The sequence below is a fragment of the Marmota marmota genome, unplaced genomic scaffold (genome assembly GCF_001458135.2).
Source record: "Marmota marmota marmota unplaced genomic scaffold, marMar, whole genome shotgun sequence".
Classification (NCBI taxonomy): domain Eukaryota; kingdom Metazoa; phylum Chordata; class Mammalia; order Rodentia; family Sciuridae; genus Marmota; species Marmota marmota.
The window spans coordinates 7,693,270-7,709,058 of NW_026000068.1; the positions used below are offsets into that span (position 1 = coordinate 7,693,270).

Sequence of the window (15,789 nt, forward strand, 5' to 3'; positions counted from 1 at the left end):
AGAAACAGTTGCTACGGCGGCACATCCCTGTAATCCCAGTAACTTGGAGGCTGAGGCAAGAGGATTGCAAGTTGAAAGCCAGTCAGTTAGCAAGGCCCTAGGCAACTTGGTGAGACCCTGTCTCAAAATTAAAAAGAAAAGTATTAAAAGGCTGGGGATGTGGCTCAATGGTTAAGCACCCCTGGGTTCAATCCCCGGTGCCAAAAAAAAATTTTTTTAATAGCTAATAACCTTCTTCTACTATTCAAATAATTACAGGGAAATTCTAAGCAGCAGCTAATAGAGTAGAATGTGGCCTTTGGGGTTGGGCCAAGGAGAGTGGACATTGGAACCAGAAAGGAGTGAGATAAAGACCCACTGTATGTTGTAATCAGACATGGTTAATGTTTGATTATTTTTTTTCTATACCAGTGGTTGAACCTCGGCCATGTGTGTGCTAGACAAATGTTCTATCACTGAGTTGCACCACCAACCCTTTTAAAATTTTTACTTTATTTTGAGACAGTGTCTCACTAAATTTCCTAGGATGGCCTCAAATTTGCAATTCTCTTGCCTTCTGAGTAACTCCATTACAGGCATGCAGCACCATGCCTAACTTAATGTTTGATTTTGAAAACTATGTGCATATTATTAAACTACTTCTTTGGTCAAAACATAAATTAATACAAGTTCAAGGTCAGACCTAGAGAGAGAGAGAGAGAGAGAGAGAGAGAGAGAGAGAGAGAAACAGATGCTAAATTGAAAATTGTTAGGAGATGAACAATTTCCACTGTCAGAACAGTTGGGAGCTGGGAGAAGAGCACATCCAGCAAACCCCCCAGTGAGGGAAGGGAATCATCCCTTGGTCACCACACATGAAAACATAAAGCATGGATTTGATTATTAAGACAAAGGCAGCAACGTACTCATTTGAAAACCCATTTACAAATAATTAAGGAAAAGTAATTTGGGGAAAAGCAATCAATAAAATTAGCATCATCAAAAAATTGATTTCTCATAGAGAAAGAGCATTAAGAAAATTGAGGGTGAAATATATCTTATTATAAACTTAAAATTTATGATTATTTACATTCTTAAAACAAGCTCTTTATTGCCGTTTAACACATCCTTGGAACATCACAAGTCCTATGTGCACATTACAATAAATAATCACAATAGGGATATCCAGGCGACCACCCCCTCTGCCAAGGAATAGAACACTCTCACAGCAGGTTCAAGTCCCCCCAATCAGTGCCCAAGTTTTTTCCCAAAGACAACCCCTCTCCTGGCCTTTACTACCACGGAATAGTTCCTCTTCTATTTTTTTTTTCCAAGCTTCTTATAAATGGTGACTCTCATGGTACAATGTTCTTTCCTGTTCGAGTGCCTTCATTGGACCCTGTGTTTGTGAGGTCTCTCCAGGTTGTTTCCTGCTACAGTGGTTCCTCACGGTCATGGCTCCATCCAAGTCCACTGCAGGAACTTACTAAAGTCTAGCCGTTCTGCTGTTGACGGACAGGGGGCTGCTTGCAGTTTAAGAGCACTGTGACCAGAACCACTAGAATATTCTCGTTTGTGTTTGCTGCTGCGACCACTACCCATCTCCACTGGGCGTGGAATTACTAGAGCGTGAAAGGAGTCTTGAATGGAGAATGACAGTGTTTTCCAAAGTAATAGCACCAGTGTCCCCTCTCAGTGGACATTGGGTCTGGGTCGCTGTTGCTCTTTATCCAGCCACTGCTTTCATTTTAACCGAGTGGCAAGTTGATTACACAACAAATAATCACTTGCATTGTTATATTTATTCTTTGACAGCATCTGTTTACCAACTGGTATGAAAATACTTAGTTTATTACAACCATACATCTGTATTAGTACAAGGGACAGTTGCCTGCCACTGCAACTCTGAATTTCCAATATGTTTCACATTCTAATTATTTCTATCCTCCCCAGCTTCATCATCACCCCACTCAAAGAGAAATTCAAAAATTTCCTCCTACTCACCCCACCACCTTCACGCCATAGCCCTTTGATTATCTGCATGTTGAGTTTGGTCTCGAAATTCGTCACGCGAGCCTTCTCCACCTTCCATCTGTATATCAAATGTGACATCCCACTCCTTCCCAAACGACGCAGTATCACCTGTCATTCATTCACTGGTTCCAACAACAGCCATTTGTGCAACATCTTTAGTGTGCTCGTCACCAGCTAGCACTGCAGGTGAACTCTGTCCCCAAGGAGGCTGCAGGTCAGCAGGGGAAGCAGATGTTGTCAGAAACAAGTATGAGAAGTCATTATGTAATAACTAGCACAGACGTGAAAAAGAGGGGTCAGTTTGAGAAGAAATACAACAGATACGACTTCTGCCAAGTCAGAATTGTCTTCTCTGACCCACCAGGAGGCTAGAGAGTGCCTGGACATGACAAGAATGGAGCAGGCCTCCTGAAGCTGTATCAGAAGAGTGCTCATGTGACCACCACCCCCACACCCAGAGAAACTCAGAGGTAAAGCCAAGGGGCCGCCGAGATCCCAGATCGGGATGAAATTTACATCAGGAAGACTGGGTAAGGCATCTGCCCTCCTCAGACAGCTCATAATAGCTCTAACGCCCACTTTGATCTCATGGAGACTGTTATTTTACTGAATTGACAGGGCTGCCCTTACTCAGTACTGTAGTGCTCAACTCAATCGAATGCATTTCTTCTGACCTTTGAAAGCACTAATTGGAATCCCTTTTCACTCTCTTTCCTCCCAGCTCAGACTCAGACTGGCTCCTCTCCAGTATCCCTGTTCCTCTTGCATTACCTGCTCCCACCTCAATTTCCCCCATATTTTCCTCATTTTGTCTTAATTCGTACTATGTTGGTTTTTTTCCCTTTTTTTCTCTTCTTTGTCCATCTTTCATCATTCCCTAACCCCTACGTAGTTTAACAATATTTTTACTATTTTCAATATGTAATTTCTCAATCTATTCAAGATCATTACTCTCATTTTATACCTGGATTAGAGCAATTGTGGGAAATGACTTCAATAATTTTTTTTAAAAAAAAATGTTTATTAGTTTATGGCTTTTTTCTGAAGTGATTGCATTAATAGGTTGAGGCTCTTTTCTCAAAGTGGTTCTGGACACTGGGCAGAGTTAAAGTCCTGACATAGGTATTTGCTGACCTGGGACACTTAGCAAAGAGAAAGCACCTCACTAAATAAAGTCCCTTATGTAAAAGTAGAAGAGCTAATCATCCCGGCAGATGAGTGAAAATACTAAAAATATGAAAAAATAGGGAACAATTCACCCAAACAGCTTACAACACAACTGACCCCATTGATCACAGTGGAGGAAATGCCAGAGAAAAAAATTTAGGAACTTGGTAGTTAAATTGTTCAATGAACTTAAAAAAAAAAACAAAAAAAAAAAAACCTAAGTAATAAACTAAACTAAAAGAGGAAGTACAGAAAAAGAAAAAACATTTCAATAAAGAGATGGAGATTTTGAAAAAGAGCCCAACAAATCTCAGAAATCAAAGAATCAATTAGTCAAATTAAAAACTCAGTTGAAAGCATCACCAACAGATTAGACTCCACAGAAGACGGCTTTTCAGGCCTCAAAGACACAGTATATGATCTTGAAAACAAAGTCAGCAAAAGAAAGGGAAGATGATAAGAGACCATGACTAGAATATTCAAGAAATCTGGGATAATTTTGAGCAGAATCTTGAAAGCTAAGTAGAGGTATCCCAGGAAGGCAGGCGGGGAGAAAGGCCAGAGCACAGGCTCGACCCTGCACTCTGCCTGGTGCCCTGGGCCCTACAAGCAGATCTGCACGGCTGGACCAAGAGCTGTGCGGTCCAGGAGACTTCAGGCCTGACCCTCAGCACCCAGCCGCCTGCCACCTGCTCCCTGCACGACCTTTCTCCCTCTCCTGTCACTCAACCCCTTTCTCTCACCAGCCTTCACTGGGAGCCACCTTGATCAGATCCCTCTCCACTGCTCAACCGCAGGTGAGCTTCCACAAGGACTGCCAACTCCAAAACAGCCCAAAGCATCCTCTCCTCCTCTTCCTCTAGTTCTACTGAGAAAGCCTTAACAGTCACAAAGAGTGAATCTCCAAAAACTTACTCGACCTTGCCTGCATTTCCTCTGTCAGGTCACGTCCCCAAAGCCCAAAACTCTTGAAGTGCTCTGTTAATTCTCAAGCCTCTATGAAATAGGAAAGGACTTCTATTATCCTGAACTTACAAGTCTGCTGAACTATTTTAAAAATTAATCAATCTATAATGCATATACTGAAAGCCTTATGCCCAAAGCATACAGATTGCAGGGGGAAGTAGTTCACTGGGTTGTCTTAGAGTTTCATATGGTGATGAGAAAACGGCACCTGTCACTCCCCACCCCCAAGAAATGTCCCGGATTTCATGAGACTCCCTACAGTCTGATTGGGAGAAAGGACATGAATCAGAGTTCCAGAAATGAATGCCAAATTACAACCGGATAAACACTTCCATGGAAGAAGCATCCCTAGTGCTGGCAGAGCGTAATGGAGATTCACCCAGAGACGAGGCAGAGAGGCAGCTATGTGAAGGCGAGGTGTTGGGAGCATGGGAAGGACCCTCCAGGCCAAAAGGGGCCCAAGGACAATGCCAAGACGGCAGGAGGATGGCACCTTTCTCCAGGTGAAAGTAGGTGAATGTGGCTAAATGAAGAGAGCCCGGCGTGCAGAAGGAGTGCGCCAAGACTGTGCAGAAGCCTGGCGGTCAAGCTCTGAGCTCGTATTTCCAATAAGAACTGAGTAGCTCCTGTGAGGCCAACCCTTCCTCAAACTATAAAAAACTCCCTTAACCTATAAAGACTTATAAACTCAGTTCCAGATACAATAAGCAACCCCCTGAGGACATCAAAGAGCAACAAACCAGGGCAGACACTGGAGGGGTTTCAACCTTAGAAAAAGGAAACAGCACTGAGTGCGTTTCCTGGTTGTCCTGCTCTGGGAGGGCAGGCCATGTGGGAGCAGTGACAATCTGCAGTCTCACTGCATTGACGGCCAAGAGATGGAGATGGGGCACCCCAGGGGTATCCAACAGGGAGACCAAAAGCCCCGAATTCTGTGCACACTTTCTGCCCGAGTCTCCAGCAGATTGAGCATCTCGCCGTGTAGAGGAAACTGTAAGCAGCCCCTCTGTGACTTTAAAAAAAAAGAAAAGAAAAGAAACCCAGATTTGAGCTGCTATGCTCCACCAGGAAAAAAAGTATTTCCATTTTGAGTTGAGCCATCAGGTTTACAGTTTTAATTGAATCACTATAGAGGTGGTGGTGGTGGTGTCGGGGGTTTTGGGGGGAGGGTTACCTGGCATCTTGATCTTGGACACCCTGGTATCCAGCACTGTGAGAAAATAAATTTCTCACAAGTGGGAACTGCCTATCCAGGTTTCCATTTTTGCATTTTTAAATAGAAATTCTGACTTTACAATGTGAAGCAGATTGTGTTGGGGCAACAGTGGGTGCCACGAAGTGTTAGGAGACTGAAGAAGTGCCATGAGAGGTGGTGGCACCTGTGGTGGGACCGGAGGAGGAGGGCAGAGTCTGACAGAAGTCAAAACGGGTCATCAGAATTGGGGAAGGGGTTAGACCCAGTCTTGTGAAGCAAGAGGATCAACAAGGACCCTGAGGTCTCCAGCTAGAAACCCAAAGTCATGACAATACACGAGACAGGAAGGGGACCAGGCTCTCAGGCAAGAGGATTGAAAGGTACACTTGAGATAGCCAAGTAGAAATGTCAAGCTGGCTGTAAAGAATTGAGAGAGAGGTCAAGGCTAAAGATTTAAATTTGTAAGATAACTGGTTTAAGAGGTGATAAAGCTGTAGGTGTGGATGAGATTCCCTAGGATAGAAGAGCAGAATGAAAAGCCAATCCAGACTCAAGCCTTCAAGTCTGTTTCCAAGTGCAGGTGGACGTGCCTGTGGAAGAGCTGAGACTGCAAGCTCAGAAGAGCAGGACTTTGTGCTCCCTCACAGCCTGCACAGGAGGTAGAGCCCGAAACACCCAATATTCTATAATGCTTAATTCAAAAACGTTATCGCTGAATCTACCTATAACTTCCCTTTGCTCTGTTCAAAGATTTAACCCTTAAATATCCTCTAGAGTCCACTTTTGAAGATCCTTTAAGGACCCCCATGCCCCACCTAACATCTGAGGCCAAACCTTCAGATCCTCTCCCTATTCTCAGTTTTTAATCAATTATCTTTTCTCTGATCAACAATGCATCCTACTCACCAGCTTTCAAACTCCGCTATGCATATTATTATAGGGATCAGTTTGACATCCTAGAATAATAAAGAATATGACACACTACCCTTAAAAGTAGTATTTTTGAGTCTGATTAGATCTCTTAATTTTTTTTTTTTATTTTGACAATTCAATATTTTCAGGGTTGACCTGGTGAAATTTCCTGCCCCTGGTTTTAGGGGCTGCTATGATCCACTTATGACCACAGGTCAGGCTTAATAGAGATTCCAAAAACATACAACACAGAGGTAAAATCATAACTGATGCCAACTACCAAAGGTATGCTTGGAATCCATTCTTCCACACGGACACCCTCTCTTAGAGCTGCATGCCGGGGTTCCTTCTGCTACCTCAGCAATCCTCAAAGTGTAGTCTCAGCCCATCCTGAGGTCCCCATGACCTGACCGGGATTCACATTCAAAACTATATTCATGATAATATTAAGTTGTCTTAATCTGATTTGTGCTTCTACAACAAATTACCATACTCCGGATGCTTTTTTTTGAAAATAGAAATGTATTTTCTCACAGTGCTGGATACCAGGAAGTCCAAGACCAAGATGCCAGGCTCTGGTGTCTATTGAGGGCTTCTTGCTGTGTCCTCATATGGTGGAGGGTGAAGGGCAAGTGGGATGAACATTGTGTTCTCACATGGGAGAAGAATAAGAAAGAGCAAGAATTCATGCCCAGAAATCCTACTTATAGTGGCATGAATCCACACAGGAGGGCAGAGCCTCATGACCTCACATTAGGGCCCACTTCCCAATATTGATGTATTGGGGGTCAAATTTCAAAATGGTTTTGGAAGTGACAGAACATTCAAACCATAGCATGTCATTATTTGGATTGTTATATCTCCTTCTTTCCCTAGTCTCCATTGAACTTTTGATTCAATATCAAAGAAGTATAGGGCTGGGGGTATAGCTCAGTGGTAGGGCATTTGCCTATCCTGGGGTTCCAACCCAAGAACCACAGAAAAATAGGGAAAAAAAAGAATACACACAGTTTTCTGAAAAGAAATACACACACACACACACACACACACACACACACACCCCAAAAAAATACCCTTTCATTTCACAGCCACACATCCGGAAAACAACAAATTGCAACAGCTAAGAAGCAGATGTGAGAAGGCAGCTGTCTTCTATTAATTAAGACATTAAATAGATATGCAAAAATGTGAGACAAGGCCAATCTTCCTTTTAATATTATTCTAGAAAATCAATTATTTTAAAATGTTATTTATATCAACATGTAGTAAATGTATTATCATTATCTCTAATACTTTTAAAATTTAATTTCTATTATGATAAATATCCATACACTTAAAACACATAAGCAAAGCTCTTTGGATCCTATCCATAGGGTGTAGATGCCAAAGGTGGCTGCAGACCATTTTCTAGGCCGTGCTGACACATCAAGTGTACTTATCTCCACGTTGTTGCCATGCCCACACCAGAATCCCAACACTGAATTGGGCAACCGTGTCCCCCGTGGTCCTCCACACATCCAGCATGCCAGTGTGCACCTCATCCTCTGCAAACAGAAGTCCAGACAGCATATATAGGCTGAGGTTCATGTTTCAACCAGTACCTACTAGTGCATCTGAATCGACTGTTAAAATATTAAAGACCTTCTATTCTCCAAGCCTCCAAAATGTCCCCATGACTACTTCAGCTCCCCACCCCGAGAGCCCAATAGGTATACCTGCCCCCATTTGCCCAGTGAAAGGGTTAGCGGTTGGCAGTCGGACCCCATATCATCCTACCTCACTGCCTCTTGCTTCCCAGGACCCCGTGGGATGGTCCATGCCCTACCCACTCTCATGGCCCTCCATATGCTCTGCTGCTTTTGTTGGATATTTAATATCATCTTCTCCCTTCAGAGTCCATGGGGTCCCTGACACTTACCTCTTTCTCTACCATCTCTTTCTTTTCCCCTTCAGACAATCCCTTCAAGCCAGAAAGGGAAGACTGAAATTTTCCTCCTCTACTTCGTTTCACCTTCCTACTGCACCGCAGCCTGGTCTTGCCCCATGTCAAAGCCGAGAGCCAACCTTCCAGGCTGTGGGAGCCATTATCATCTGTGCGTGCCTACATTGGTCTTTGGGATATTAAATGAATTTTGAATCCACTCTTCCTCCAACACTATAACCCAACCACCTTGTTACTGTACTTATTTCTTGAGCTTTGGAGCACTCGTCCCACCATAATTCTAAAGCATTGCAGTATTTGTGGAGGACAAATACTCCTTCCTTTCAAATTATCATTAGGCCAGAAGTTCCTAGATTTGTCTGCATATACTCTTCAGGAGATCTTTAGAAAATGATGGCATCCAGTATAAGCACTGCACCAACCACATGACGACTTCTGGGAGAGACCCAGGTATTATCAGAGTTTCCGGGTCCATGGAGATGGATCCAAGAATGAGAACCAGTGGTCTAGGTTGGATAGTGCATCTCCCTTGGTTGGTTCCCTTCGCTTGGCACACCCCACCACGCCAGATCTGGAGCTGTCTGGGGAAAGCACCTCTCTTAGTCTTACTGTATTGGACAGACAGAAAACACAGGAATAGCTGTTGACTTCAATACCCAACTTTCATCAGTATATCATCCAGATCAAAAGCAAAGAAACAGGATTAAGCTATAGTGCAGACAAAATGGACCTCACACACCTCTACAGAGCATTCCATCCAAGAGTGCTGAAGACACATTCTCCTCATGAGCACATGGGATTTTCTCCAGGACAGACCTTATATTGGGCCACAAAGAAAGCCTCAGGAAATGTTTTAAAATGAAATCATTTCATGTATCTTCTCTGACCACAATGGAATAAAATCAAAAATCAGCAAAGGGAACTAGATAAATTGCCACAAACACACAGAAATTAAACAACATGTTCCTGAATGATCAATGAGAAGAAGAAGAAATGGAAGAATTAGACTATGGAAGAATGGGGAAACAGGGGTCCACTCACACAGAAGAAAGACCATGTGAGGACACAGTGGGAAGGTGACCATCTGAAAGCCAAAGGGAGAGGCTTCAGAAGAAACCAAACTTGCCAAGACCTTGACTTTGAACTTCCAGCCTCTAGGACTGTGAGAAAGGAAACTTCTGTTGTTGAAGCCAACCAGTCTGCAGTAATTTGCCATGGCAGCCCTGGCAGAATAATATAGCAAGGTGCCTACTGCCATCCTGCTTACTAGAGATGATAAGGCAGGCTAGAAGTCTAATTACTGAACATCAGAGGCTCTTTTATGATCTCATCAACCTTGACACAGGAGGTCCCTATCAGTGAAAACACACGTGTCTGTGTGGCTCAGTGTGTTTTTGGCCAATATACAAAGTAGAGTCACCTTCTACTAATTTCCACCCAGACGCACAAGAATACGGTTTTCAAGGTTGCTAGACAAGGTTCAACACTTCTCCAAAATGTAAAGCTTGAATATCAAAAAATAGTGCACACGTACATCTAAGTAATCCAGGAAGGCCATGTAAAGGCAGAAACATTTCTTGGTAAACAAGAAGCATGGCTGAAACTGCTGAGGAACTGTCTGACTAGCTCAGGGCAACAAGCTCAGCTCACTCCCCACCTTTAGTCTAAAGGTTTCTCATACTTAAGTATGCTCAGCTGTATGTGTGTATATGTGTGTGTGTGCATATGTGTGTGTGCGTGTGCATGTGTGTGTGTGCATGTGCACATGTATGGTGTAGGGGGAAGGTATCAAGGCACCTCAGACAGAAGAGCGGGGGCTGCAAATCAGTGCCTCTGAGGGAGGGTTGACTCACAAGAAAGAGGCACCTGGCTCCCCCCTGCTTTGAAAGTGGACCTGGCTTTGATCAATAAGCTATTATAAATATGAGGCACAGTTGTGAGAGAGAATGATTTCTGTTTCAGAGGAAATGGCACAGATGAAGGCACCACCACAGCCTTTGAAAGTCAATACCCCCCACAGCGAGGGAGAGGCGGTAGCCTGTGTGCAATCATTGTGGGTTCGCCGGGCAGCAGGCAGTCTGCTGATTACTGGAATACGGCTGCCTCCGAATGCCTGCAGAGGCAAGCATCTGAGACTTTTTTGTTTTGCTTGCTTTTTGCCTAAACTCTGAGAGGTGGCCAACAGCTATTACAGATCTGTTCTCTTGCAAATCCAGTATGTGCATCTGCCCTTCTGGGTACTCCATCAACAGGTCCCCCCAGCCCAGTGACCTTTTATTACACTGTCTGGAATGCTCTTAAAAACATTTCATCACAGTCAGTAGGATATTGTGTGTGTGCCAGTTCATTTAAATTACAACTCTAGAAACGTCAGTTGCCCTAATAAAAAAATGGCGCGTCCAGCGGTGGTCTGGTGGAGGTAAAGTTGAAAGCCAGCACTCCCCAGACAGCTATGAGTGCATCTGCTACCTGAGTGCCCCCCTCCAACCTGTCCCATGCTCACCAGCGCACTCAGCGTCAGGGAGGGATCTTTACTAGTTAAAGATGGTGGCCTCGAAAACTCATCATTCCATGACGAATGTTAGAAATAGTTTCTAATTTCCCTTGAAATTATAGGTATGTGTACTGGTGAGATTATTATAGGATACCCCCACTCTAATCCTGAGAGATCAGCTGCCTTCCCCTTCACAACGCAGGGAGGACTGGGTCCCTCACCTTTGGGGACTAGCCATCAGGGGGTTTCTGCTTGCCAATGGAAACACCAGACAGGCTGCCTCCCAAGCTGTCCATATCTTCTAATTACACCAGAGCGCCTCAAAGCAGAGAGAACCAGAACTGTGCTGATCTTACATAGCAAACCAATTCTCTCTCTTGTGCTTTTTTTTGCTAATGAGCATTGTATGGCAAATATCCCAAATGGGTAGCAAAATTTGGTCTGAGATTTGCTTTCATGAAAACCTACATTGAGATTACAGAATAGCTAACTTTCAGCCACCTCTGAACTTTTTGGAGGCTACATTATCTACCAGAAAGAACTTGACTGCCTTGGGTCAGTTTATACAGCTTACCCATTGTTATTCTCCAGACTGGCCGGACCTGTTTATCTGACTCACCCCTTCTCGAATGGCCTGCCCCGCTCTAGGCTTTCCTCGGAGCCCCACCACTAGAAGACCACCTCCTTCTGTGGAAAGCCTTCCTCACCTGAGGTCTTTACCTTGTGCCCTGAAATCAAGGACGGGAGAACCATGCGAGGCTCCGGTCCCCTCACCACTCTCTCTGTGGCAACATTTTCTGGATCTAAGCACCGTAACTGTTCCCCAAGCTCTTAGGCACAAGGACCCCTCTCTGTCACCCTTGCTCATTGTGCTGCTTAGTTTTAAGTGTTGAGTTAAGTGGATTGAGGAACACCTAGAGAACAGGTAGAGCATTTCTGGTTGTGTCTGTGTGGGTGTGTCCAAAGGAGACGGATGTGGGATTCAGTGGACAGAGTGGGCAGATTCACCCTCAGTGTGGGTGGGTACCATCCAGTCAGCTAGGGACACAGAGAAGAACTCCAACAAGGCAGAGACAAGGCAATTTCTTTTCTTTTCTTTCTTTCCTCCCTCTACCCCCTCCCCCCGGAAGCTGGGACATGTTTCTTCTCCTGTGCATATACATCAGAACTCCAGGCTCTCTGGCTTCTGGCCTCTAGAATTCGTGCTAGTGACCCTTCAGCTCTCAGGCTTTCAGCCCTGGCTTCCCTGGGTCCCTGGCCTTGGACTGAGCCACACTATTGGCCTCCCAGAATCTCCAGCCTGTCAACAAGATGCTGTCAGATTTCTCTACCTCCACAGTATCACGAGACAATTCCTGTAATAGATCTCCTCCCATCATCTACCTACCTACCAATTCACCCATCTCCCTTTTTATCTGTCTTCTGTTGGTCCAGTTGATCCAGGGAACCCTGACTCACACCCATTATTTTGCATCTCCCTGAGCAATGAGCTCAACCTATGAACACAGAGTCTGGTTAAGTACACCCAGTGCTCCTGCATCTACTGTGTGCACAACAGCATTGGGGTTAAAAAGAGAGACCACAGAATGGCTTTGATGAATAAGAAATCACCCAGGAGAAGCGTCTGAATGCCAAAGACTCCAAAGTGCACATTTGTCAGTGAGCCTCTGCACGCACACATTTTACAGGGAAAACATTCTCATTGTCAAATTTCTAGAATACCAGGAAAGATTGTTTCTCTAGAAGGCTAAGGGTGTTCTTAATTTTTCCCCTAGCTGATTATTGAAAGGGAAGTAATATGATTATTCCTAAAGAAAACTGGATGTGCAATTGGTAGGTTCAAGTTAACAATCCACCACTGGGTATGTAACTTCAGGCAAATTATTTAATTTCTTTGCGCTTCCAGAGGCTCATATCTAAAATGGAAATTCTGTTTACCCCACAGGTCATTGTGAAGGTTGAATAAGTAAAGGTCTCTGTGTATTCTAAAACGCTACATGAGTATAAGGCGTTATTATTTTCACGTATTCATATGGGGGAGCACCAAGACCATGTTAATATGCTTATTTAAGCCAGAAAAGCCCATTAAATGTACCCACATAACCTATTAGAATCTCTAAACAAGACATTACCTTTTAAAGTTTCTTCTCAGGTGAAAAATGCTGCATTTCTGAAAGCTTTTGTTTTATTTATTAAAATAGGTGGTGAATACAGAATTTCTCATAGACTAGCTACCTTACATCTGGCACTTTCTCATTGTTTTCCAAAGTAGAGACAGTGGTAATAAATCAGAAGCAATACACAGCTCATTTATGTGGGCAGTCCAGGTAATTCTAGGAGTGCTGTGTGAATTTCTGGAGCCAGAATGTGCGGGCAGACCTGCCCGTGCTCACGCTGTCCATTAGCATGCAAACTGTACAGCTGTACGTCCACAGCAGAGCAGGGCAAGGCCTGGGGTTTTCAACTTCACTCACTTTCCTGGAATGGCAAGCAGCCATGTAGTATATTTCTGCCTAAAGACAAGTTTTATGGGATCATATGTTCCTATTCTTAGGAGGGCTCTTTTTTTTTTCTGAATTAACATTAGAAAGAAGCCATTTGGCTTTATTAAGCATGTTTCTTCCACTTTTGTAGATTAAGCAGCTCAAAATGTGCTAGGAAGATGATGAATGCTACTCAACAATTAATATGAAGGGAATAGAAGATAAAATCACTAGGACCCTGCAGATTAAAGAGCACATTTTCTGTTTTAGATTGATATATAAATATAACAGTTAAAGACAAAAAGTGAGCTAAGGACATATCTTCAATATATCCCCTCAAATTTTAACTTTAATTAATCTGAATTTCATAACAATGTGTTTTCTAATTACAAAGGAACTTGCTGGAGAATTCTAAATAGGACACTTACTGTTCTCAAGTCGTCTTTCTGTTTCTAAGGACTAAGTTTTAAACTATTAATACATATCTTACCTTAGGTTAATTAAGTGGGCAAATTTCCTTGCCTAACAATGGTTTATAATATTCTAATACAGTTTAAGCTCTAAAATAGCCATCTAAGATAAATGTACCTCTTGCCCTAAATGTGTCTGCTCCTATTATTATCAGTGGGGAAAACTTGAGACTAAATTACTGGGTAAGAAGTGCACAATTCTCAGACAACAAGGGCCCCAGATCTTAAAGGGCCCCGACTTTGTGACCTGCACATATAATCTTACCTTTGCAAGGCATCCTCAGCTCTGGGTCCCGAGGTAAGAGGGGCTTTTTAAGTGAGAAGAACAAGGTGGAAGATGTATATGTGCGTGTGACATGTGTATATGTGCGTGTGACATGTGTATATGTGTTAGCTCCCTCCTAAGCTAATTCCATTTTTGCTAGTAGAAATTACTGTCCTCTGGTGACAAAAAAAAGAATGACAGGGTCCTTCCCACTTGACTTTGCTACTACCAAACGGCACATCATGAAAATGGGTTTCAGGCAGAATTCTGCCCTACATACCAATGTTCTTGACAAGCAGGCATGACATGATCTGTTCCTAGGAGCTCTGCAGACCCAGGCCTCTGGAGTGCTTTGCATGGACAAGACACAGAATTCTCAGTCAAGATGCAGGGACAAGAAAGGAATGAAGCCCAAGACCAAGGTCAGCTCTCTACAGGAGAATGCATCATCAGATGCACCCTCCAGAGGCCCATATCCCTGTCCATGGAAGGGCAGGGCCTGAGCAGAGCTGAGCCAACCTGCACACCCCAACTCTCGTGAGCACCATGCACCTCCCTCAGCAAGAGGTAGCTCCATAATCCTCCTGCTACGGAAGGAATCTCCAGTGCAGAGCTTTGCAGATGAAGGTGGTTGAGGACTTGGGGCCGGGCACACTGAACTGTGGGTTCTTTTGAGCATCTTTAAAATGCTACTGTGCCTGCCACGTGAAATACTACACATGCTGATGAACCACCCCTTGGATATAGAGGGCAAATATCTTAGACCATCTCTACCAAAGAACTACAAAGGAAACTTTACCATCTAGGCTGGAGAATGGAATCTGGAATCTGCTTAAGGTGTACGACCAATCGGAAGAGTTCAGCGGGACATTCTCTAGCCCGTTCCAATATTTGAAAGTGCAGTTTTTCTGAATTAAGGTCACAAGGTTATATTTTCCCTTCCTAGTTTAACCATAAAAGAGCCAAATAGATAAAGACAAAAATGTTAAGAAAACAGGGTCTAACTATGTATTAAAAGAGTCTCCATTTTAAGAAATTTTTTTTCCTGATAAATATCAAAAAGCTTTTATATAACTACTTTATATATCTGTGGGACATCTTTTGGAGAAATAATCAAAGTTAAGATGTGTTCTAATGATGCCCATGGGGTAGTGGCATTGTTAAAAGGTGGCCCCTAGCCTGGGGTTCCATTCCAAAATGGGTCTGTCAATTTTATTGTACTTTAACTTCAAGAGCGCCACCATGTCCAAGAACCTTCGGATAGACTCACAGCCCACCATGCTTGCAGAGTACAATTAGTTTACATGAGAGGAAAATATGTGTTTTGTTGTATGTTAGTTGTCACTCTATCTATCAGGGTCAGACCCTAGATGTGGAGTGTCTCTCTCTTTGGAACTCAGTCTTCTCCCTTGGAGGGCATGTTATCTGGACACACACTCATGGCACTTTATCTATTGGGTACCTCCAACACAGAATCCTAGAAGGCAACTTAAGAAGCCTACAAAGAAAGGTTGGGCATAATATCTGCTCTCAAGGAGATTTGATACTATATTTGATTGGAAACCCAGAAAAAAAAAATGGCTGTGAAGGGTGGTGAATGTCTCAACACAAATGAAATTCACAATCCAGAAATTATGTCGAAGCTGGAAAAAAAGGAATCACTGGAGGTTGGATTGATCAAAAAAATAAAAAATAAAATAAGCTTCTTATAGAAGGTCATTCTGGTGGGACTCTGAGCTGACAAAGAATCTGTTTGGACAGAGAGAAAAACCATCACACTAGTAAGGATAGGGCATGAACAAAGCAACTTAGATATGGAAAAGGGCATTTGCTCTTCTGGAAAGCAACATGACCAGAGGTGAAGGGTGGTGTCAAGAAATAA

General features: G+C 43.4%; 1 long non-coding RNA gene across 1 annotated transcript; it reads left to right on the forward strand.

The window, feature by feature from the left end:
- The first annotated feature begins 1,954 nt into the window (after nucleotides 1–1,954).
- Nucleotides 1,955–14,939, forward strand: LOC125619963. Its single transcript, XR_007351540.1, has 2 exons — nucleotides 1,955–2,543; nucleotides 8,207–14,939. It is a non-coding gene; the product is annotated as an uncharacterized LOC125619963 (long non-coding RNA).
- Nucleotides 14,940–15,789: the final 850 nt, after the last annotated feature.